General features: G+C 41.6%; 1 protein-coding gene across 10 annotated transcripts in view; it reads left to right on the top strand.

The window, feature by feature from the left end:
* Window positions 1-18448, top strand: part of foxp1b (forkhead box P1b) — a 153289-nt gene that overhangs the window by 28379 nt on the left and 106462 nt on the right. For all 10 annotated transcript variants that reach the window (XM_034585338.1, XM_034585332.1, XM_034585336.1 and 7 more), the window contains one exon: window positions 7130-7186. The gene's annotated coding sequence lies outside the window, so the exon portion shown is untranslated. The remainder of the gene's footprint in view (window positions 1-7129; window positions 7187-18448) is intronic.

Below are 18448 nucleotides of genomic sequence, written 5' to 3'. Positions count from 1 at the left end.
TGTGCTCGGCTTGCATGTCAAAAGCCAGATAATTGAAGAAGGTAAAAGATGTGCCACACGTTATTTATGCTTTCACTTGGAGCTGCTCCGAGATTGCCTCTCTTTCTTCTGCTCTTTTTTTTATTCCTCCTCTTTCTTCTCTCTCTTTTTTGTCCACAGTGCATTTATGTTGGGTAATATTACCGTTGTCAGAGCTCATCATTTTGCTCAGATATTGTTCACAATCAGTACTGTGGCCTGTGTGTGCGTGTTTGTCAGACCCACACAGGAATCTTGTCCTGTTTCTGTATTCACGGCCACAGCCTCCTAAGGCCTTTAATGGTCTTATTCTCAGATGTTGTGTTTGACAAATACTTTTTCAGACTTCTTCAAGATCTCTCTGTTGTGTTGCTCATATACTGCAAATTATTTATAGCTTGGTTTTACTTTGAAATTGAACAGCTTTTTATAAGCATCTGTAAACGTACGCTTGCTGACACACTGAGTGCATTCATGCTCCTTATAGATCTTCTAATTGAGGAAAGTTGTAGCTCCTTAAATGTAACTTTATGTCATTTATTTACTGCATTAGGGTAAAGTTAGGGTAAATACAAACTCCTATTAGCTGATGAAATGTCTTGACTGGTGATAACAGTAATGTGTTACAGTATAATGCACACAAGCATTGAAGAGAAAAAATAACGACAATGTCAACATTTATGGGAGACTCTTTACTTTTCTCCAGTGCTAAAGTTACAGTATGTGTCCACAGTGCTGCTCTAAAATACACACTTAGGTGAAAGGGGCCCCAAAAGCAACAGACAACCTTCAAACCCCTGTTCTTTCTTTCTTTCTTTTTGTTTTTGAACAGTGTCTGAGCTGTAGTTCCCCCACCTGTGCAGCTCGGTGCCTGTAAACTTCCTATTGACGGTGTATAAAACACAGGGGACATGTTGTTCTTAAGAAGAAAAAATATCTTGTTTGTCATTTCGCAGGCTTACAGAGATATCGTCAAACTGTGGTTTCCTGTGGAGAACTGTGGTGTCTCTGTGTGCTGCAATTTACAAGTGCACGTGAACACAGTCTGCACAAATACACACACACACACACACACACACACACACACACACACACACACACACACACACACACACACACACACACAGACACACACACAGACACACACACACACACGGCTCTCTTCTCCTTTCTGTGTTGTCATCCTACCGTGGGGCGTAGCCTCGTGGGAGTGGCCAGACTGTGGTCATCGCACCTCTCAGCAGTGACGGACAGCCCTACACCCATGATTTAGTGCATCACCTGGTGGACACTGCTTAGAATGAGCACAGTATGATGGGAAGCCATACTCACAACACTGGGCTTTTTAGTGAGGTGACATTACCACTCTGCATGGCTTCAGACAGGGACTTTTTGTTTGGTTTACCATCACTCATTTGTATATTTTCTCTTTCTCTCTGTCAAACATTAGATACATTGCATCTCAGAGAAACTAACCTTTTACCAAAGGCCCAGTTTGAAAATAAATAGAAAAACCCTTATGTAACAGTGGATGAGAAAATAGACAAATATCTAGAGGGGGGGTTATCACAGAGGTTTAAGTTTGAAGTGGTAAAGGGCAAAAAAACACAACAGTTTAAAGCCCTGAAGCGCAGCTGGCTGGTAGTACAGGTTCATCTCTGCACTGACATCAGATTCCCCTCCCTTTCTTTTTTTTCCTTTTCTTCATCTGACCAATATCTAAAATCCATTAGCATCTTTCCACTTTTTTCATCTGCCTTGCCAGCAGGTCACAAGGCTCCATAAGGCAGACAATGAACCTCATTAGATTGAAAGTTTTTTATGGTGTTAAGTTTGAAGTGTTTTTTCTCATTTTGGCCACTTTTTGTTCGCCAGAGAAAGACCTCTGCTCACTCAGATGCCAGCCAGCAGTATTTTTTCTCTGGCAATGCAGCCTTATCTGTGCTCGAGGTCTGTACTTTAATGGGCTTTATTGATCTAAACAACATCAGGGGTTGCGGTGATGTTATTAAGGCAGAGATAACTTCTGTGTAATTCCACTCCAACAATATATTAGCCTTTTATTGGTCTAAATAACTTTGCCTTTTAGACAGTAATGCACCAGTAAGTCACAGCAGCTCTTCATGTCGGCAGGATCTTAATAAAGCATTTCCTCTGGACATCCTGCTGCGGAGAGAGTGAAAAACGACAGGTTAAAAGGCATGCTGGGAAGTTTCCATGCCATCACTGTAAATTACCTCTTTTGAATACATAAATAAAGCTGGAAGGGTAGCTGTGAACGGGAAGGGGTGTGGGAGATTGGTGAAAGTTTGCACAAACGTGCCCGGGTGCTTTCCCTGTGTAACACATGGAGGTGCTGTGAGGAGGAACACTGCACGTTCCATAAAAAGACAAACTGGAATTTATACAGCATTATGTAGGCAGTATAGAAAATCTATTTCGTGCTGTGAGAAGAATTGATGTACATTTTAGATCTGATAACTTGTGATTGGCATTTGTCTAACTGTTTTTGCCTCTTTAGAGCTTAAATAAGTCTGATTACAACACACAACATGATTAAAAAACTAAAATCAATGGAGTAAGTGTAACATTGGTCGCATTAGCTGATAAACATAATAAAGCACAGTAAACATAATGTATTAGGTGTTTAATGGGCACAATGACGATATTGATACGTATATACTGTATGGTGTAACGGTTTATGCATAACACAAAATTGCTTCATTAGTTATGTAAACTGTAGCAATAGATGAAAAGGATTATAAGTCAATCATCCATCTGAATCATCCAGAGAAAACAAAATAATAAATGTATTAGTTTAGAAAATAAGGATTAAGCCTCAGCTCTAATGTGTAATTTAATTGTAATGTAACAATATAGTCAAATTAATGATAGTTTTTAGATCTGTTGTTTATTGTTTGCTCAGTATTGTTATTGATTTAATGTACATGGTGCACTGTGTGTCTACAAACTTCCTAATGGACAGTTGCAATAACTCTTTCCACTCAAGGGCAGCATACATCTAATATTTATATGAAATAACGAAGCCATTTATCTGCGAGTGTATTTTCCGGGGGTGGGGGGCAGGGCTTCATAATTTGCAGCTATTTAAAGCCTCGGTTTTGGTAATGAATTATTTTGTCATCTCGACTGTGATGAGATTCATCTTTAATAACCGTAACAATTATTTTATTAAAAAGAGAAGCCATGCATTATGGCTATCTTGCCGAGGTCTCAAGCTGGAAGGAATTCTCATTAAGAGCATTATATTACCCCGGTGCGCTTTCAGCTGGATGTCCCGCTGAAATTACATTAGGTGTCAACAATGTTTGTGTGAGAAGTAAGCAGTCATATTTACAGAGGCTAAAGCATTTTCATTTGCTGCCTGACACTGGCAGATGTATTAAAAAAGATACTAATGCTCCGTATCTGATTAAGTCACTTGGAGAGAAACTCCTCCAAAGTGTTGACTTTTAATATGAGGGGTGCACTGCTGTGTCATCAATGCAGACATAAATCTTTATTCAGAGATGAGAAACTTTTGATTGCCCGAGATGATTACGTGATTTATGTAGTTGGAACACAGGGCTCTTATCGCAGCTCACTTAGCTCCTTTGCAAACTCTGAGCATCAGGTTGTTTGTGTCATGATTGATTTATCTGTGTCTTTTCATCTATATCCTGTGTTTCTTCTGATGGCTAGCGTGGTGTGCAACATTGTGTTTTGCTAATGGTTTCGTACCCAGGGTTGCCGCTAATGACATGGTTGTAATTGTTTGTCAGTGTGATAATGTGTGATTTCCTATTTCCATGTGAAGTTGGACATTTGATGAAGGAGGGATCTTGTCAGGAAGACAAAGTGCCGTCATTTGTCACCGGCTAAATGAGCTTCTCTGCCGACATCCTCTCAGTTTTCATTGACAATATTATATTCACACATCCCCTCTTTTTCTTTGTGCTTTTGCCATGATTTCCACATGATATAGTGCGTTGTTTAAAAGGCAAGAAGAAACCGTGAAACAAACAATGAGATAAACGTTTGGTAAAATCACTGTACTGACAAATAGAAATCTGTTAACTGTATTTCACAGAAAGACAGAAGTGAAATTACAGAGTGTGGTAATGTTTTATTCTTGGTGTTTGGTAGGAGTCATCACTTCCTTAATTTTAACATTTTAAACTATTTCATCATCTCAACAGGAAAGACTTAACGTGTCACTGTAAACACGTAGTTACTGGTTTTCAGACTCCATTTTATTTTGATAAATGGCTTTCCTTGGCTCCATGTTTGCTCTCTTCTGATATCATAAACTTATGAGGCACATAATTGCAGCAATTCAAGGACATGATTGTGGGACTGCACTCATACTTTCCAAAGTCTTTGATGCAGCCCCCCCGAACAGACGGCTTCTGTTTCTGATTAGAGTGATTCCATATTGTGGGGTTGGGGGCAGGTCCTTCCTAGTTAACAATCTAATGAGCTAAACAAGCCAAACAAAGGAGAGGTGTAGTGAATAGGTCTCCTGAGGGAGCTACTTATTGTCACAACTGCCCCTCTGTCTTTTCTCTCCACTCCATATCGATTCACATCTTCATCGGTTATGCTCTGTCCGCTGCACAACACATGGGTGGTGTAATCAGCTAAATGTAGCCTTTGCTTTCTTATTATTACCTGGGTGCTTAACACTGATATTTTTTTCCCTTCAAGGACAAATGGTGTAGGAGAAGGCAGATCTTGTGTGAAGTCCCCGAGCTCTCTGCGAGCGGCAGATCTCTTTTCAGCGCCAGCTGTTCTCTCAGATACACCAGGCCGCGTTGAAATTCTCTTAATATAATTCTGAGGGCTCAGGAGAATAGTGCAAAACAAGCGTGCCAGCGAGGAGAGCGTTGAATTTTTCATCAGTGGGCCGCAACTCGCTGAGTTAGTGGGCAGCGCTCTCATTCATGAGCAGATGTTCAGCGCAGTTACACTCTGCAGTTAATGTGAACTTACTGGCCTCTCTGCCATTGGCTGCAAGGACGTTGGCAGCGACCTGGCATCTGAGAATTACTCCCAGTAAAAGGCGCAGGTCTGGAAAGAGCTGCTCCGGCCTTTTTTAGCCACTTCTCAGCCCAGGAGCTGGATCCTGGTCAGGGGAAGCCACTGACAGCTCATCCGTCTTCAGGTCGACAGTGATGAAACACTTGCCACTGTTTGCTTGGGGAATAGCAGAGAAATTCCTGCAGATCATTTTCACAAGTTTTACCTCAATTTCTAAAGACTGAGATATAACATATCTGCTTGTGAGTGAAACATATCTACATGAAGGTTTAGAATAACATGCTGTTTGTATGAAACAATTACACACGCAAAATAATTATTCTAGTACCCTCGAAAGAGGAAATTCATAGAAACCAGGCACCTGTGAGGGGGTAACAGTTTGGCCCTGGTATAGGCAGCTGAAACCAGCTGGTGCTGTGGTCAGCCTGGTGGGCTGAATCCTCTCCCCAGCCTGGTGCTTCAGACATCTGCATGCCCAAGCTGCTCAGCCTGGGTTTGATGTGGTCGTACAGATCTGTAATCGTTTTCTTTTAACCAAGCAAAGGGGCTATTTGATATATAATGCCATTAACTGGTCAGAATTTGAACGTAACATTAAGTTGAGTAGGCGGCGTGCCAATCATCTGGGCTGAGTGTGAAAGTCATCACAGTAAAGTTGTGCATATGGGACGTAAAGAGTGTAAATGACAAGCTCTTGTTTCCACTGCACGTCTCATTTTCACTTTATAATTGGTCGTTTTCAGGTTGGCTTTATGAGAGTAAAACTAATTAGTGTTTCTAAATTCAGCTGAAAAAAAAGTCAGTTGGGTTGATTGTTCTGGTTTCCTCTCTTGTGTCAGGCGCTCAACAATAAAATAAGACTCTAATCATTTTCAAATTGCTCGTATTTTTAAACCTCAGTGCTGAATGTCACTCCCGGTCTCCTGGCATTTTGTTTGGCAAGATCAGGGAACAGCGGTTGCCCTCTCGCCTGTGCGCTCTCTTTGTGATTCGTGGGAAGTTTGGACTTTGGGGCTAGTGGAAAAAACAATGCGCTGTGTTTTAGGTGGGGTTGTTTCTGCTTTGATTGGGAACGTCCTGCTGACAGGAGCAGCCTAGCAAGTTTACAGTAGCGGTGACATTGCTGTTACCTTTATTCAAAGTGCTCCAGCTGCAGCGAGCCCTCAGGAAGCCCAGCGCAGGCCCACATGGGCGGCCGGCGGCCCACAGAGAGGCGAATGAGCCCTGTTTGAGTTGGCAGACGCTCCCCTCTCGGGGAACTTTTGCTGCCTCTGCAGAAAGGCCAGTGGCGGCGGCTCTGGTGGGGCGGCGGTGATTCTTGGGGCAGGATGGGCTTTTTCCACCTCTCCTCCCTGTCAGGAAACACATTTTACCGTTTCTTCCCTCTGTGTGTGCAAATGGAGGGAAGGAGTTGAGGTAAAGAGGCCATGGGGCAGTGGAACTGAACGACAGAGCTCAGCTGCCAGTGCTTATGTATAGTGATCTGCAATGGGCAGTTTCAATACCCTGAACAAGCCATTTCTGGTGCAGCTTAATTTATACTGAAAAAAAGCCCAAAACAGATGAGTAAATGTGCTCATACGGTTACCCTATTTTTATTTTTCCATCAACACTGTGGGGATTCAGTCTTCAGAAGCCAGTAATTAAAAAGTGCTTGATCTAAGGTTAGGGAGGAGCAGTGTTTAAATGCAATTAAAGCAATGCTCAAATTAATTTGTTCTCAGTTACTTTTTTTTTTTGAATGTGTCATAATTTGTTTTAATCGAGGGAGTTCTGTTAGAGGTGCTAAATATATATCCTCCGATATTTTAAGTATAGTGGTGTGTTGGGAGGAGAATGAGGAGCTGTCTTGTGTCCTTATACTATTACAACATGACAACCAATACACAAACACAATCTGAGGTGACAAAGGTGAACATGGAAAATGGTTAATGTGTGTCACCTTCAAGTTTCAAATAATTTCCACTGTTTCTGTTTTAAAAAAAAAATCGTTCTATCACCCCCGCCCCCTTACTTTCCTTCCTAACACCTCTCCTCCTCTTCTTCTTCTCTCCTCCCCTCCTGTCTGCAGCCTGCCGCTCCAGCCAGGAGACTCCAGTGGTGACATCCTGTGGAGCCACAGATCAAAGTAAGTAGTTCTCATGCATGTCAGTTTTAACAGCGGCAACACGGATGCAGCACTCGTGTATTAGCTTTACATCAAACTCATCATTATTCTCTTAACTTTTGGACACTTTTTAATGTCTTTTCAAAGAAGGCTGTTGAATGCCACAAGACGTTGAGAACGGTTTTACATAGTGTCAGATTTTCTCCTTTTGATGCTGTTGCTTATTTACTTGGCTCTGACTTGGCGTCAGCAACGCCGCCCCGACAGTGCGACTCCTCTCGCCCGTTGACCGTCGAGAGTGAACCTGAAAAGCAAAGAGAGCTTGTAGATAGTGCTCCCGACCATGTCGCCACCCCCTGACTATCCTAGAAGTCATTACTCCTTGTGTGGTGTATAAACATGTCAAAAACAAACAATGACCGCGGGCAGACTCCACACTGCAAAACAATTTCAAAGCCTGCAGTGTAGTGTAAACACAAAACATGGCTAACCTTCACACAGGGAAGACTTCACCTTAAACCCGCTGTTTGTTTTATAGTCCCCGTTGACCTTGGTCAGATGAAGTTAACATCTCTTCAGTTCTTTTCAAGTTGATGTTGCTCTGGTTCTGCATTTAGGTTTAGGCTTTCAGTGTACAGTATCTCTGCAAAGGCTCATAATGTTTTGTTTCATGTTAAATGGATATTGCAGATGAAAAACATCAGGTATTTTTTTTACAGAGTCAGCGTAGAAATAGCTTTAATAAAATCCTTTAGACCCTCATCAAAGCTCTGATTGGAAATGACAGCAATACATATATTTAAAAATGAAACACAATAAGTGAAAAAACACCCCTCTTTGCTGGAGCACAGATTTTCCGTACAAATGATGAATATTCATATTCTGGTTTCATAGACCCTTTCACACTGAACCGGGGGTGACTGTAGGGTGATGTGAACCCGCATTTTTAATAAAGCCCAGCTGCTGAATGATCAAATAGTGTCTCTAATTAAGGCCTGAGTGTACACCCGTGTAAAATTCTCTCTGGAACGCTAACAACCTGTGATACATTTCCACAGGAATTTGTTGTGCAGGTCTCAGAGAAGGCAGCGGAGTCGGGTGTTTGGGGTTTGGAGGGAGGAGGGGCAGCGTTCATGTGGCAAGCCAACATGTTGTTCACATCCGTGTCAGATTGAGGCTAATGAAGGCCAGGCTGATCCTTGGATCCAAGCCTTAAGTAAATGATCCCTCTTTGAATATATTAGAGCCACGTAGTGGAGTCGTGCCTCCCCGCCGTGCCAGCGCTCCTACGTGTTGTCTTGTGGTCTGACGAGGCCGGTCGTGATGGCGGTCACGGTGTTCGATCACGTTGGTTGCCATCCAATCAGATTTTTGCACTGACTTGGTGGTGAGGAGTGATGCACATCATTTCCACATTTGGTGTTTTTGCATGGTAAGCGTGAGTGTTTTGTCGTTTGACAATGTAAATGAGCCATCTCAGATTTTTCCCCACCCTCTTCAGAATGAACTGTATTTCCATAAAGGGCTTGGGTTTGATACTCAACACAGAATGCAGACAAGCCCTTTTTTTCTCAGTTATTTTGTACTTTTATGTTAAATGTATGTTAACCCTTAGGTGTCCTTGGCTGTATTGGCTGTTTTTTAATGCTTTTGAATTTGCTTTTACATTCCACCTGAAAAACGTTTAGCATGCAATTGTTTTTAGCAGTGCATACCATATTTGACCAGTCAATATTTTTTTCACTTTGACTTCATATATCAACATATTGGATCCAAAGATACACAAAGACAAATTTAAATCCAATATGGAAAATTACGTTTTTTTTATCTAAAAACCACAAACGGTGAAGCATTTTCGTAGTTGAAAATGTAAATGCAGGTTGTGAATGTGTAGATATGATTTTGAAGCTGATACAACATTAAGCAATATAGACCTATTTTAAATAAAAAGCAGGTGTAGTTATACAGGTTTTTTCTTTATAGCTATGCAATGAAGATACGCCTGTGCCATCCTATCTTGCATACTTGCAAATTAAATAACTTTGAAATCAAAACAACTCACAACAGAATAAGTAAAAATATCAGCATAAACTTTTCATTGCAATTTATGGCCACACTTTGAATGTAAATGTATCTTAAACGTGTAATTACAAGGCACTTCTGAATATTGATTGAAAATACAAGGACATAGTAATGAAGCACACTGCTTCTAGGCTACTGTAACACCCCATTAATAAATACCTTTCTGGCTCTTTAGTGCTGGGCTTGCCAGTGAATGAAACAATGTCGTTTGATTTTCGCTGATATAGCATGTGTACTTCATAGATGGGTGGATTGGATAGATCCAATTAGCCATGGTCATCGCTCATGTGATTAAGCTGACAGTGGGAGTCTTGCATATAGAAGAATAACTTTGATTTTGGTAGTTTTGTGAGATGCTCTAGCAAAGCACTTTTAAAAGCCCATAAAGAGCAAGTTGTAAGAATGCGGCCGTGATGGAGATTTGATTTACAACTGTAGCAAATTATCTCAATTAGCCATGGAAGGGAAATAATTGATTTTCAGGAGGCAGTGTGCAACGATGGGGAATTCTTAGAGGTTGATAAAGTGACCGAGATCCATACCTTTTTCTTTTTATATTATACACAATCAACACTGCAATTACTCCTGACTTTTACTTAAGATTTCATACCAGGTTTATTAGCAGATAATGCATCTTTTAAATAGAGCACTCACAGTCTACACATCCTAGCAGGCAATGAGGATTGATGGCTTGTGACAGCAGCTGCACAGGTGCACGCAAGGCCTCCTGACCTTCCACACCATGCGTACCATGCCGGGCCTGTTTGTAAGTGCAAGCCCTGTAAACATGCACGAAGGAGATGAGGAGCACCCTTGCCCCGGTCGCGCTCAGCTCGCAGACAGGCACAACACAACATGACACGCAACAGATGTGTCACACAGGCTGAAATCAAAACAGCCGTCCGGCTTGGAGTTGTGCACACCATCAGACGTGGTTGCTGTGATGAGGCAGGGAGGCAGCGAGCGCTGCTGGCAGATGAGACAAGGCAGCGCCTCTGCTGCTCCCAGCTTCCTGTCTGCGAGAGGACAGGCCTGTTTGTAGGCTGCTTTGACACTCGCAGTCACTTTGTCATGTGGGGCGCTCGCTACAGCTCTGATCACACGTGCATGTTGCATTCAAAGAGTGTCATATCAGCTGGGTGACAGGTATGCTCCCAAAGAGACAACAGCCAAAGGGGGATGTCCTTTTCAATATGCCGCGCGAGTACAATTGCAGAGTTTGCGAAGACAAAATAACATCATATGACATCATTCTGAATATTTTTTTTCAGTGTGAAAAGAAGTTGGTAACACAATGTTCTCAAGCATGCACACAGAGACAGGGATAAAAGTCCCTCTGAGTTTGTCCATGATGTCCACTTCATGCAAACTGATCGTTGCGTTTGACAGTTAGAGCAACAGCAGGCGTTAAGTTAATACAGGGTACCTGTTATTGATATTGTCAGCAGCTTAATCTGCCTTTTGCCACTGCCCTGTAAGCAAATAGTGTACCTTCACGTTAAGCTGTGGGGGGGACGGTAGGGGAGTGGGGTGGTAGTGGTTGGAATCCATCATCAGAACAAGTGAATAAATGAAGGTGCCGCAACAGCTGCTTGACTGATCACGTACTATAGACTGTCACCCCACATCTGTTTACCGCTCCGACAGCCACATGAGTGTTTGTATTCACGGGTGTAATTGAGCTATTTTCCTGAGGGCAGCTGTAACCCACACTAAGTTATATCCCAACTTTCCATTAAAGCGTGGGGGAAGTTTTCTTTCTGATAGTAATCACGCCCGGCATCGCTACTATGTAAATACGGCTTATCAGCTTTGCCAATTTGGTTAAGTGGCACGGACGTGGGTGATTCACATATCCAGCTCTGTGGTTCTGACACAGGCCATGCACAGCAGTCATACATTAGGGTCAGTAACTTAGTTTGTTAACAAGTATATGTGCAGCAAAAATGCAGTCATGAAATTGACGGTGTGTTAAACAAATACATTGTCCAAAGTCTTCAACCCGCTGCTACAGGGGCAAGCTCAGCAGGCTGCATTCAGCTTGTACTGTATATGGAAATTGACATGGGGACATCTAGATCTAAAACGGACAATTTAAATATTCAAATGTGAACACCAAACAATATAATGCATTATGGCTTTTAGTATTTGCATACAACTCTGTTTGCTGCTGTGAACCATGGACGATATAAGGAAGAGAGCGGGAAAAACTGAATGGAGGATGTGGGGATCACAAACAGGACCTTTGTCTGTCAGATAACAGATTTTCCAGTTCTGGGTTCTGCGTACTGTATTGAGTTTGACCAAACTTTGAATAAACAGGTGAACAGCTCTTTTTGCAGCAGCTTCACGGTTCTGCGGACTGAGCCAAGTAGTCAGTCTTTACTTGTTATAGCTCAATTACCATAGGTCCCTTTTACAGTTTCAGCTTAAAAGCTGCAACCAGCATTACCACAGGTAAAGCAAGCGGCCCATTTCAAACAGACAGGTTTAGAAACGGCACTGCACCAGTAAATAAAAAAGGTGTGAAAGTATGTAACATTACGTTGATTACCTTGAGGATATAAGCACTAAGATAGTCATATAAAGAAATCATTTTTCAGCCTGGAAGTGTCTGCTTATGTGCTGTCTCCTTCCACCACACAGCTGAATCTGCACTATAAGCACCCCCAGAGCACCCATTTGACTTTTAACTGACACTGAAAACACAATAATTTCCATCCTTAGTTTTTCTTAACTAAAAGTTTCAGATGTTTGTTTTCTCCTTAGTTTCAGCTGCATATTTTAAACTAAAAGCAAAGTGAAGATTATGCAAGGCGCTCAGGATTTGGCCACCATTGAAAAGGTACTGCACCTTGTGGCTTTTTTGGCAGCGCAGAGCTTCTGCAAAAATGGAAAGTTTAAGCGTTTCAGAACTGAGCTGAAAGACATTTCCGTTTTTTTCTTCTCTTTTTCAACCAATCACATTAAAGGAGAAACAAGACAACAAACGCAGAGTATTTGCTGCTGGAGAAACTTCTTGTTTAAATAATCTAGCATCTGTCACAAGCTTGGCAAACTGACTACTTCTTAACAAATAACTTCTCCTTCCAACAAGTGCTCCAAGCAGCAACTTTTGCCACACAAAACGCTCAATATCTTCAAGCAGCCTATATGCAATATATTGAAATTGCACCCATTGGCTCCGGAGAAACAAAACCATAAGAGATTGATCAGAAAACCTAGTGCATGTACTTTCTGGTACATGTACTTTCTGGTACATGCACTAGGTTAAGTGCATGTACTTAACCTGAATAAGAATATATTATTCAACGTAGCTAAACATGCAGATGAAATTGTGTCACCAACAGAAACAATGTGCTGGAATGCAGTGCAGAAGCATTCAAGGCTCATCTATGCTGCCTTTACATACAAACAAAGATACGTCCGTTTCAAACTTTTTTACCGTCACTGCCCACTTGCTTCCATTTGTCCTCAAGTTGGCATGGTTGATAAGCAACGCATCTGCTACAGGGCAGAGTCCTGAGTTATCCACTCTGCACTGGGCTCAGGTGAAGTACCATCATATAGAACCCTCTAGTTTCTTCAACTCGCAATGTCTCTATTCAAAAGACTCTGCTTTTGTTGAAATTTCTTGTTTGGTTCTTATGGTCGTCTCACTTGAACTATTGGCTACACTGCCCCTCCATGATTTTCTTTGGTACTGCTCTGTTTCGTCTGTATCCAGAAGCTTTCAGAAGACATGCACAAATACGAACAAAATGAACGCAATGCACGAACAGAAGGCTCTGTCTGTTTCTATATACGTATATCTAACTCATCTACACACAACTTTGTCGATGGAGGGGTGGGTGAAGTGTTTGAGTCCACAAAACACTTCAGGAGTCTCAGGGGTAAACAGTGCTGCAGCCAAGGTGACTCCTTCTTCAGACGTAGTAAAACAACAGAGAAAACATATCATGCCTCCATACTGCTCATGTGGTGTCATCCAAGTGTCCGCAAGCCCCAACATTCATAGTCAACTTGAAACGGTGTCATTTACACCAAGTTTTAAGCCTAAAAGTCCACTACCAGACGTAGCGATGTGAACACGCACCCCGCAAGTGCCCTTGGGCGAGAGTATTAACACTGAACTTTTGGGGTTATTAATAATTGTAGAAATATACAACATTAAATAATCATGTCTTTTCCATCACTCTCTCGCCTCATCGTCTTGTCTGTAGGTCAAACACTGAGCAGACAGTCTCAGAGGGATGGCGAGAGGAAGAGGGACAGTGGGGGCAGGAAAAGGCTCCACCACTGTCTGACAGGGTTAAACATAGTGAAGGATTGCCTGTCCAAGCTGTGACATCTGTGCCAGCATCGACACATCCTGTAATTAGTTGAAATTTAAAAGATGTTTAATTCTATATGCTCTGCTACAACAGCCTCCCCGGTAATTAATAATTTAAGGAAAGAGGGAAGGTGGGAGGTTGTGTTTAAATTTAGCTGGTGTCATTGACCAGCGGTGTGATTAATAGTTTATCAGTCTCGACTATACATCGTGATGAAATATGTCTTTTCATCTGTTATTAAAGTGCACATGGAAATTGGTTGGATTTTCAATCAGGCAGGATGAAAAAGAGTTGTCATTTATGTAGAAAGCACTGATGAACATGTCAATTTGGACAGACTTTTGGTGTCGATGTGCTACAAACAAAACCATGAATTCTGCAGCGGAATTCGTACCTTATGTCCCGCCTCCTGCATGCTCTACTCTGACACCATCCCTCACCTGAAAGCCCTGGAGAGTTTCCTGTTATGGTGAACACATCTGACTTGGACAGTCTTCTCCTGAAAAATTTGACTTTTTAAAATTTTATAATTTGATTAAAACCTCATACAAGGCACAATATACAACCTAAATGTGATCCTAAACAAGCCTGTGGAGCAGAGAAAGTGTGCTGTGAGTACGGTCCTCCCACAACGGGGTAGACCAGTGAGCCAGAGATTGGCCTCCCTGTCAAATAAAGATTAGTCCTTTATTTCCGGTGTGCAAGTGCGTACAGAACTCCAGACTCCAGAAGTGTATTGTGGACTCAAACACTTCACTCACCCCTCCATCTGCATTGGGGTGCACAGATAATGAGTGTATTTTCATTTTTCTGTGAACTATCCCTTTAAGGTGAAAGTATTTTGCTATAATTTTACAGACAAGCTGCGACCTCTAGTCTTTAACATGGCATTGTGTTTCTGAGCAGCAGTTGGCACATTAGGTTGTCTGTCAATGTAAAATGCAAAGGCAATTAATATTATAAATTACAAAACAGAATCTGAAAAATCTTGGAAGGCTCTATTAACGGCATTTCTCAAAAAGACATCTCTATGCATTAGGGGCTATTTGAATTTACAAGCAGCAATCGATTCTAACAGTTATGCTGTAACATGGGAACACTGACTTTAGCTTGTTAGCTTTCCTTACAAATAAGTTACATTCAATTTGAAGTTGGTTACTGGCATTTTAGAATTTGCTCCTGCTCTATTTATACTATCTGCTATAATGCAGTTTTTCAGCTCCATTTTTTACTTTTACTTATTGAATGTCTCTGGTTTTCTCTCCTCGACTGTGCTGAACATTCTTTTTGTTGAATTATTAATGTGTATATTGAATTATTGAAGGACGATAATTTCTGATCAGATTAATATTAACTCCCTGTAAAATTTTAATGGATAATGTTAAAAACGATGAACTTATTGAACTATTAATATCATCATAAACAGACATAGTGAAAAAAAGTGCCATGGAGTCAAATGTGCTAGGTTCCAGCCTCTTTGAATACTGCACTTTCCCCTGAGGTCTGTGAATATGAAATATTACAGTGGTCAACTTTGTACTCAGACACGTGGCTCGTGTCATTGGCCAGTCCTGCTCCGGGGCTGACGGTGAAGTCACATGGGGGGAAGTTCACCAGCATTCTTCTGCAGGTTACCTCTGTCACCTTGTTCACGAACGACCTGCACTATGGCCAGGGGAAACATTACAAAGATGTTTTGATGTTAATACTAAGCCTGCTCCCTTTATCGCCCCTGCTGATTGGCAGAGCTCTACTGACACCTCTCCGCAGCACTCAGCTCCTCGTCCAAGTCTCTCTCTGAAGGCTGCTGGCCAAATTCAAATGAGGCTGTGGTGGCGTTTCCATCTTTACTTAATTTTTTTCAGTAGAGGTGGCATAAAGTGAATTTCATTTAGAGAGTGTAGAGCAGGTTAAATCCAGCCCTTTGTCAGATTTGATTAAAAACTCTTCAGATTAATGATATTCAGCAAAGATTTGATTTATCATTTGTCATTCTCTGGTGTGTTATTACGATCTTCCCATTGTATTCATAAAATATGGAAATCAGAAAAAAAATAAACCATAATTGTAACATAATGGTAAGCACCAAGAAAATATGGTTACATTAATTATGTTTTAAATGCTAATGCCAGTGAAGAACATAATAACGAAGACATGAAAGACTCCCTATTCAAAATCTGATAGCCAGGGAGAGGCAAATTATTTCAAATATTTGATATTTAAATTATTTTCAAATGAACAGAGACATGAGTAGAGCAGAGGCGAGTAGTTTCCCCTGGTGATCCTCCAGGCTTCTTTGTTTCCTTGGTGTGTCTCCAGCTCATTAATGTTCTAAGCATGTGAGAGAACCAGACCATACTCCATAATCCATAGCTGGGTGACACCTCAGGCCCAACACACATGTACAGTACACACACACACACACACACACACACACACACACACACACACACACACACACACACACACACACACACACACACACACACACACACACACACACACACACACACACACAAAACCCCTCAGCCGTTTAAAGTCCACTGGCTCTTTCAGGAAGTGATGGCCGCCGAGCTGTCCTGATTAAAATGACAATAGTCTAATTAACTCGACCTCAGTGTCAGCGCACTAAAACGGCTGATGGCCCGCCAGTTCCTGTTTGAAAACGCTTTGTCTCCTTATCATCCAAAAATATGACTTTTTTTTTTTCACAGCAAAATGCTTCAACCCCATTTGACGAGTTTTGCTAATGGCAATTATTTCTTGTAAGCTAATTAAATCCAGGCAAAAGTGTCCTTTTTTTCCTCCCCCCCATAGAAAATCTGACTGTACAATTCCCCAGGGGTTTATCATTTGGGGTGTAGTATCACAAGCACCTCCAAGCAATGTTAGACATTTAGATTATATACAACTCACGTTGTATTGTGTTTTTTTTTTAACGTGATGTTATTTTAAAGCGTGTACAATCTTAGTTATTTACCACTTCCGTTGAATGTGTGTGCGCTGGTTGCGTTACCCTCCACCCTCTCAACTGTGGCCTCCATTGGTTGGAGAATTGGGTCTTGACTTTTAGCGGAGTTTGAAGAACACAGCAGGAGATTGTCTGGATCAGATGTGTTCACAACAACAGAAACATTTCTGTAGCATTCAGGTAAGCGGTGGCATCTGGGCAGAGCAGCAGGAGCCAGAACTTGACATATAACTTCCACTGCAGAAATCAAGTTTTTGTTTACAGAACATCGATGCCAGCGTTGGCCCTTACCGTCAAAACCTCTCAAATTTTTCAAAGCCCCAAAGCTTCATAGTGATCTATGAATGAAGCTGGAGTCAATGAGGTCTGTCTCTGCTGCGCTGTGTGTCTGTGAACGGTATAGGCACGCTGAAAAAATAAATAATAGAAACATCACATCAGGTCATCAAATTTTGCTGTCTTTCTAAATTGACATCTAAGTCTGTGTCTTCACGTCTATTGCACTTCTTTTTTTGCCTCTGCCCCGGCGATAGTCAGTGTCCAGAAGCACAGGATGTCCCTCTGTCCAATCCTCTGTCTGTCCCATTCTTGTGAACACAATATTTCAGAAAGGCTTTGAGGGAAATCACATTGAACTGATTAGATTCTGGTGGTCAAAGGTCAAATTTCAAGGTTGCTCTGTATTTCTAGTTCAATCTGAGGTATTTGTATTATGTATGAATTGTCCCAACATTTTCTTGCTGTATTCTCACATGGGTTCAATCAAACATTCTCAAGGCATTTTACTAGGAGGCTGACAGGAAAAGTCTCCGGAAAATGTCCGGAGAGACTGACTCGGACGATTGCGTTCTCATATACAGCCCCTCTGGAAAATCTCATGAAAATGTTTGGACTTTAATTCACGTCTGAAAGCAACTTATTTAAAAATCTTTCACCCTCTGCAGCTGACATGATTTCAAAATGAGACTTTACTCGTGCCCCCGTGATTCTTTTGCATTATTTGATGGACTCATCTAAAGTGCGGAAGACAGAAAAAAGGACAACAACATAAAAAAACCCTTTAATGACTGAAGAAGAAACTGGTTTTTGTTCTATTATCCTTCTGTTGGTGATTAAGGTCTGTAGGGAGATAATTACGCTTTAGTCTGGAGTTAATGAAACGAAAACTTCTCTTTTTATTGAGAAAAGGAAGGGCAGATCTTTTGTACTGCTATCTGCAGTCATCTCCCGGCCTTGACAAGGCACACAGAGGATTGGTTTTGTTTTAAGGTTGCAGCCCCCTCAGCTGCCTGTCAATCTGTGGCTGATATGAGGGATCTATGAATGAAGCCGGAGTCAATGAGGTCTGTCTCTGCCGCGCTGTGTGTCTGTGAACGGTATAGGCACGCTGGAAAAAACATCAAATAGAAACATCACATCAGGTCTCTCTGGGAAATATGCTGATTTGAATAAAAGGGGCAAAAAGAAAAAGAGAAAAAAAAAACATATGTATCTTAATTCTAACCTTTACACTTTGAGATGTTGTTATAGCACTATAGTACTTACAGCGTACAAGCATGTGTTTGCCATCAAAATGACCCCGCTTTGTCGGAACAAAAAAAGGAACGTGCAGATTTGAATTTATCACATGGCAACACGGGAGCCATATGTATCATCTGACTTCAGACGCCCCCTTTGAACACATGGAGGTGTTGGCCATTGTCTGGTATGCCAAAGGCACGCAGCACAAGTGGTGGCCAGAGAGCACATATTAAACTATCCTTGTGGAAGCTCACATCTGGTGTGTGGATTTGTGTGTGTGTGTGTGTGTGTGTGTGTGTGTGTGTGTGTGTGTGTGTGTGTGTGTGTGTGTGTGTGTGTGTGTGTGTGTGTGTGTGTGTGTGTGTGTGTGTGTGT

This window comes from Hippoglossus hippoglossus, chromosome 5 (assembly GCF_009819705.1).
Source record: "Hippoglossus hippoglossus isolate fHipHip1 chromosome 5, fHipHip1.pri, whole genome shotgun sequence".
NCBI lineage: Eukaryota > Metazoa > Chordata > Actinopteri > Pleuronectiformes > Pleuronectidae > Hippoglossus > Hippoglossus hippoglossus.
The sequence above is the reverse complement of the archived record's forward strand: the minus strand, read 5'-3'. Positions and strand labels throughout refer to the sequence as shown.